General features: G+C 29.8%; 1 long non-coding RNA gene across 1 annotated transcript; it reads right to left on the reverse strand.

Annotated features, from left to right (window-relative positions):
* Window positions 1-681: 681 nt before the first annotated feature.
* LOC130503987 (uncharacterized) lies at window positions 682-1,824 on the reverse strand. Its single transcript, XR_008941092.1, has 3 exons — window positions 1,308-1,824; window positions 991-1,219; window positions 682-816 (listed from the first exon to the last, which is right to left on the reverse strand). It is a non-coding gene; the product is annotated as an uncharacterized LOC130503987 (long non-coding RNA).
* Between the last annotated feature and the right edge of the window lie 6,491 nt (window positions 1,825-8,315).

Below are 8,315 nucleotides of genomic sequence, written 5' to 3' on the forward strand. Positions count from 1 at the left end.
TAAAGATATTTTGGTGACTTTCTCATCAATTGTGACAAAAGAGCTGCATCAGTGACGTCTTCTACCGACCATCTTTACTCGGAACAACGGAACTTGCACATTGGAACTTGAAGAATGTGTAAAGTTAATCACCATTTCTAACTCAATGTATGAAGTCTATACTTTAAATAAACTATAGTAAGATGTGAATCAATGAAGCAGTTTGTGCGAGCACTTATAACAGGGGATATAGCACCATCCTTGTCAATATCAGCCACCTCAGCCTTGCAAATGGACTCCACAGCCTACGGTAACATAAGTGAAATACATTAGTTAGATACTATAAGCTGAGAACTATGAAACAAAATTCATTGCAGTCTTGGAAATTTAAAAATCTTATTTAAGCTGCAGTATTTGTAAGATAATCATACGCAAAAAGGAATGATTAACAAAAATAATTATTTCCAAGGGTTTCGACGGTGCAGAGGCATGAGACTTTTTAAATTATAGTCAATTAATAAACACTGGACATGTTATGCAAGCACATGTGACTAACCTCAGCTTGATAGAGTCTTAGTAGTGGACTTGCTAAGTGGATGTACAGTCGGGGTTGAGTTGAGAAAGTAGCTATCAATCTCCTGGTCTTAACACCACCATACTTGGATGTAGTTGAAGAGGATCCAGCCCCACCTCACAAAACCTGCATCACATTTGGTTAATGTGAGATTTGAATGCATGATTAAGCTGAAAAGCTTGAAATAACAATTATATGTAGAAGTAATTTACTCTTTTAAAAATCCCTGCGTGGCTCAGTTTTTGTTGTCAAAGAGTGTGATCCTGATGTCACATTGAAAAAATAGCCACATAAACAAAGTAGCCGTTTTACCACCAAACAAATTTGGGATTTATGATTGTTGCAACCATCGCTTTAGGCTCCACACCCAAGAGTTATAACTTTGAGGTTTTTGCAGAAACAAACATAAACAACTTTAGAACAAATTAATAACGTACCTGTACGTTTGAATAATTCTCATCTGGAATGAAATCAATATGGTTCATCAACTCGAAAAAGTTGGTATGCCCTGTAAATCAAACACAGACCGGTGGGTCACACAGCTTGAAGTGAATGTTGCTTCTAGCAACATAAGGATAACTGAGCTAGTACACTCTTCCTTCCCTCTGTAGATTCTTGAAACTGTTAAGCCGGTGTGGGGACGATGGAACCTTGTATCAAGGTTGACTGAAAGCAAAAACAGTGTCACTATAATGAAAGTTGAAGTAGGTGATTGTAAATAAGCAAATAGAATACACAGCAACCTCTCAAGTACCTTCTCGTCCAACACAATGTCAACTCCAATAAGTTCGCCTCTTTTCTTCAGATTCCGAGCTTCTCAGAATGGAAGCAAACGGCCCACCACAATCTCCTTACAACGGCCAATCTCAGATTAGAAGGGTTCACTTAGGAAGTCGCCATTACAGTGAGCTAGAATTTGGCAAGGTATAGTGCAGAGAGAGTATAAAAACAATGAGTCACATATGAAGCAAACGGATAATATATATCAATATCTAGGATTAACGGAGAAGCCGAAGAATCGCCATTCAATGGCACGTTGTGGGGATAATTGATTTGGAGAATAATGGAGGTTAGTAACGCCGTCGAGTAAAGGAGGATGAAGCAGAATGGACGTCGATTATTCCAATATTCCAACGAATACATCAAAACGCCCATTGTTACGGAATGTCGATCGTCTCGTCGTCAATCGAAGAGAAGCGAAGAGAAGCGAAGGAGCGCATCTGATTAGGGTTGCGTTCTACACGTGCTAGATGGGCCGAGAATACAAAACGCGAAGCGAAGCCCAGAAGAAGAAACAGACGGATCACCAACGCGCTGCATTTCATTTAAATTTAAGCTGACGTGGCAGCGCTACAGGTGTTGAGTTTCCAGCCTGGCATCCTACGTGGATAGGCTCAGGAGAGAAAGAAGGGTACTTTATATAAATAGATGTGTTTATTGGTTTGAAACCATTTATATTAATATTGGTCAATTTGGCCCACTCAAATATTGGTTTGAAACCACTTATATTTAATATTGGTCAATTTGGTCCACTCGAATACAATAGTTGACAAAAAAGAGTTTTTTAGGGAAACACAACAAATCCGACAATTTTTTAACAGAATAAAATTAAATAAAATCTATACAAATACATCATTTTAATGTTTGTTTCCACTTTCATACCCAATTTTTTTATCAACCACTTTCATACCCAATTATTTTGATTATACAGATACAACACACAATATATATATATATATATATATATATATATATATATATGAAATAGTTGATTATAAATAATAAGTAGTTTGTGTTTCAAAAAATAAATAAAAAATCAGTTAATAACTCGTACGTATTATTCAAATATGATTACCACACAATAGTTTAGTTGACTGTTTCCATAAGCACAATAAAAGTGAACACCATTATAATTATCACAAAAACAAGTCAAACAAATCTAACCAATTTTTATGGATCGCCTTATACAAGACATGCATTACTATCTTCTATATTTAGATTCTAGAGATTAATTGAAAAAACCTATAAATTAACTACCACCTTACATAGAAATTTCAACCATCAAATAATAAATCTAAAATAAAATAAAAAATAAAATAAAAATAAACGTGTATATAGAAAAATATCACAAAAAATAATATGTCGTCATCACAGTTTATCTTTTGCATCATCTTAATTACTTTATTTCCTCTTCATGAGTGTATGTGTTTTATAATAATTTTCTTTTGTTCATTATCTATTTTTCACTAATTTAATCAATCATAATATCCTTGATAATGTTTTTTTTTTGCTCCAAATGATATGTTATTATTTTTTGTTTATTTAGTTGTCGATGGCCAAATTATTGAACGTCCATTCATGCCACCTGAAAAAACTTGCACGGAAATCCAATGCCCCACAGCCAGAGACAAAAACCGTAGGTGCTTTGCTGTGGAGTTAACGAGCAGAGAACATGTTACGAGGACCAAGAATGTGTGCGGGATGACTGTGCGAGACGATAATAAGTTATCTCAAGAACCTACATCAAAGATATAAAAAACCTTAATAACCGTTTTAATACCTTCTAATATTTTTTTGTTTTATTATGAATAACACATGTTTATTTGGAAACCAACATATACAATATATGCCTATTGACTAATTTTTTTTGTTATTCAGATACATTTAATAAAACCTATAAATATAATATTAAGAAATAAATGATTATAAATAATAATTGTGTTTAAAAAACAAAAATCAGTTTTAGTCAAAAAAAAATCAGTTAATAACTGATATGTATTATTCCAATGACTGCCACACAATAGTTTGACTGTTTCCATAAACAGCTTAATAAAGAAAAATAAATAAACACTAATATAACTACCACAAAATAAGTCAAATAAATTTCTTCAGAAAAAAAAAATAAGTCAAATAAGTATAACTAATTTTTGTGGATGCTATCCAAGATATGCATTACTATCTTATATACTTCGATCTATAAATTAATCGAAAAATCTATAAATTACATTTATAAATCAAAACTCAAGGAAATGCATTATATTATAATATAATTATTTTAATAATTAACTTAAGTATTTGTTTCTATGTAATTTATATTTCAATAAAATTGAAAACACAATCCGCATGCACGGATCCAGATTTACTTGGAATTAAAATATATAATGTATAGCTAGTGTGTTTGTGTGTCAATTCGCCCCGACCCGCCCGTGGACTGAATCATTTTTTATTTAAAAATCTAATTTGCATAATCCATATACAAAAAATCTTATAGTTACATCCGCTTCGCCAAAATCCGGAGTACTATTAATTAATTATTATTAGAAACAATTATTTAATTATATTAAAAATATTATTATAAATAATATATTATAAATAATATAAAATAATTAATTTATAATTGAAATTATATGATTATATATAATATTTTTACACAAAAAGTATTTTAAAAAATACTTTCGAAACTTTACGGATTAACGGATACCGGCGGCTCAAATTCCACTGATCTGCACCCGCTCAACTTTAAAAAAATCCCAACCCGCACCGTGTTCACCCACCCCACAAATTTTCAAAATCAGTCGAACCACACACGCCTTGTAGTAGATCAAACATGACGGTAACCCGCGGATCAATACTATTAATTCTTCAACATGTCCAGTTGATAAATGTTGGCTCCAACGATTAATGACAACAAATAATATATCCTATATTTTCGAATGTAATCACCCATAACACAATAGTATAACGTAACCACCCCATTCACAATAATAAAACAATAAAAGAATTATATAGGGAACAGTTAATACATGCACTTAAAATACGTAGGTTAACATAACCACCCCTATACTCTCTTTACACTTATCTATTTAATAACTGTCATAATACAAAATTAATTATTTTTAACAAGGTTTTGTTATTTTAAAAAATATTGTTTGAAAATAAGTACCATATCTATACTATTAAAATACAAGCATATTTTGAATTTTTACTCTTTTTACCCCTACGGAAGAATTTTTCCTTTGTATTTATTAATGGTATCTGGATATTCTGCGCCAGTTTTCTTCTTAATTATTTTTTGGTGTGTCATTAATCACCGGTTTCCTAATTTAATTTCGGCCTGCGATTAATTATTTGTTTGATACTGTATCGATTATTTCCATGTTTGATAATGTTATTAAACCACCGGTTTTCTAATTTTAAAATTATTAATATTGACAACAATCATTATCATTTAGAATGATTTTGAAAAATATAAATATATTTTAAACAAATTTCCAACTTATGATCACCGAATTTGTCTTATCATTAGAAAAAATCACAATATTAAAAATACCGGGTTACAAACCGGTAATTCGTTCAACCGCAGGTCCGAGTCGGGTTTCAAAACACCGATCAAAACTATAAACTGTTTATATTGATTTATATTTAAAATATCTAATTCAAAATTAAAAACCTAAAAATACATGTACAATATAGTTTTAAACCGACGACATAAACCCGGATATAAAACACATATATGAGACGGGTTATATAAATGCATATACAAGACGGATTATATAAATGTGATTATATAAAATTTTCACCAAACATAAATCCGCGCTTTGAAAGCGCGGGTCAAAATCTAGTCAATACTATTAAGTTGAAGTATGCCCTATTGATATGAATTTGTGTCCATTTAAAAAAAATTGATTTTTATATATAACTGCTTATACATATCTATATAACACGATATCTGTATATAATTTTTAACTGTCGACGGTTACAAAAACTATTGATATATATATATAACTGCTTATACTCCATGATATTGTTTGTGATCTTCAAAACCATTTTTGTGCTAGACGGTGGTTGTCCGTATCAGTGACCACCATATAGTTTTTTTCGGAGTTTTGATTGTTGAAAATTGGATACTAGATGACAGATCTATGAACATGAGGCACAAACGAAAAAAAAAAGATTTTAATAATTTTGTTAAATATGGTCGTTGATTTCCATGGAAGAAGTTGCAAACGAGTGTGACTCAAATAAATTGGGGAAGATAAAGACTAATTTACAGTTACACTGTTCACTAAAAGATAAAAAAAAAATATAACAACTTATTTTATATAATTGGATATAATATAGTAATCAATACTATTAAATTTGAAACATGTCCAATTAATGTTACTTGAGTCCAACTAAAAAAATAAGATATATATAATGTTTATATGCCAATATAATATAACTGTTTAATTTAATTTTATTTTTAAAAAAATATCTTATTTTTTAGTAATACACATATAACAACTAACCGGTCAAAAAACAGTTACACAATCCGTTTTAAAAAAGTCTGAACTAATACGTGGCAGGTTGTTGAATGGACGACAGTTAATTGTTTCTTACTGGTTACAACCTGTATTTTATAAAATAATATTTCTTAAAATATAAAACAAAAATATATCCGTTCTTTTAACAGCGGATCATAAGTTTGGTCAAACTATTTGAAAAATCGATTTGTGGGTGCGGGTTATGAGTATTTTATGCGGAGTGAGTGTGGGTTGGTGAATTTTGGATCGCGGCTATCCGTGGACCGCGCAAGTATTTAAAAAATAAAAATTAAAAAGTAATTTTTTTTTAAATACAGGAGTTTAAAATAGTATTTAAAAATTTTAATCATGTAATATTTTTATTTTAAATACTAGATTTTGACCCCGCCCTTAAAAGGACGGGTATATTTTTTGTTTTACATTTAAAATCAAATTTCTATATTTATGATTTTTATTAGGGTTGGACAAAAAATCTGAACCCAAAGAACCGAACCGAACCGAACCCGATCCAAAAAGTAGTACCGAACCCGAACCGAAATTAATTAAATATCTTAATAAGTTCAAAATTTTGGTATTTAGAGAACCGAAACCAAACCCGATCTGAACCGAAGTATTTCGGATACCCGAATGTATCCTAAATAGATTTATATACCTAAATATATTAATCAATTTTGGATTAATGTATATAAAACATCTAAATATATAAGATACTTTTAAGTTGTCCAAAATACTTGAAATATATACAATTAGTCAAAAGTAAATGTCTAAAATAGCTAAAGTATTCTCAAAACATCAAAATAATTAACATATCTATTGTTTTCTTTACCCAAATATTCAAATCGAACCAATTTATATGTTATGTTTAGGTATTTTGACATATACTATTTAAATCTAAATGCATTATATTGTTGTTGTTATAGATTTTGAGAAATTGAAACATATAATGAATTTTAAGTTTTAAAAAATATTTAAATGGGTTATCCGAACCCGAATCGAACCCCCAAAGATCCGAATCGAAATTTAGAAATACCCGAATGAGGATGAAATCTTTGAACCCCGAAAACCGGAAACCCGAATAGACCGCGAACCGAACCCGAATAGACCTGAATTTTTAAAATGGATACTCAAACGCCCACCCCTAATTTTAGTCATATATTTGTTTTTCTTTGTATAATATTTTTCTTAAATGACTAATAAGATATTTTAATTTATTCTATTACAAATAGTTAGGCTACATTTAGATTTTGACCTGCTCTTTCAAAAGGCGGGTGTTTTTTGTTTTAATTTCTTAGAAATTTAATTTCTATATTTTTTTGTAATCATATTTGTGTTTAATATTAATTTAGTTTAATATTATTTTTGGCAACTATATTAAATATGTCAAATTACGTAATTATACATTTGTACCGTATGCATTGAAAATTATTTTTAAACTTTATTCTTAAAGTTTGCAACATATTATATTTTTTATTAGTTACCTAACATTATTAGTCAATAATTTCGTCACCAAAATAGTGATTCAGAATCGACTCGAAAATCGAAGTCTCATACTTTATTAGACATGACATAATACTTGAATGGTTCTTAAAGTGTGAATCCAAAACCCAATATCAAATCCAATCTACACGAAAACCAATTTGTTTTTATATTTGTATTTTAGTTATATTATGTTTATCTTTGTATAATATTTTCTTATGATGTTATGATGTTATTTAATAGAATGGATTGTTCTATTCTCGTATAGTTACCCAGGCTCCCTCTAATTTGAGTAATAGAATAGCCGTTTGATATTAAAAAATAGATTTATTCTGATCCGTCCTTCCAAAAATTGGATATATATTTCTGTATATAAAATATATAATCATTAAATTCTTTAGTTGTTTTGATAATTCAGGTATGTGGAATATTTTGTATGTTTAAATTATATATAATCATAAATTCTTTATGGGTCTGATAATTTAGGTAAGTCTACGTCCGATAATTCAGGTAAAATGGCACATCGTTGAATCAAACATGATTAATATGTGCAGTGATTTTCTTAAAAACCATAACTGCCGCTATAATCTAACGATTCTTATAGAAGTGGGTCTCGATAATTAAGGAAATAAAGTAGTTTGTATTATAAAAATGTATTGGATCACACTAATATCAGTTGGTCATACAGACAAATTATAGAATAGACATTTTTATAATAGTTAAATTAAATAATGATTTTTTAAAATATATATAATAACCCGTAGATAACCACAAAATTAGGCGGAGTAGATGCGGGTACAAAAATTTTTGTTTTCGGGTTAATGTGAGTCCAGATTTTTTTAACAAAACAAAACTGAAAACCCACGGGTTGACGGGTCAGTGGGGCGAGTTCGACCGCAATCTAACCTTAACGGTGCTATATCCGGATCCATTTTTAAATTACTATTATTTATAAAATATATTTGGTTAAGATTTATATACAA

The sequence above is a fragment of the Raphanus sativus genome, unplaced genomic scaffold (genome assembly GCF_000801105.2).
Source record: "Raphanus sativus cultivar WK10039 unplaced genomic scaffold, ASM80110v3 Scaffold1285, whole genome shotgun sequence".
In the NCBI taxonomy this organism is placed as follows: Eukaryota; Viridiplantae; Streptophyta; class Magnoliopsida; order Brassicales; family Brassicaceae; genus Raphanus; species Raphanus sativus.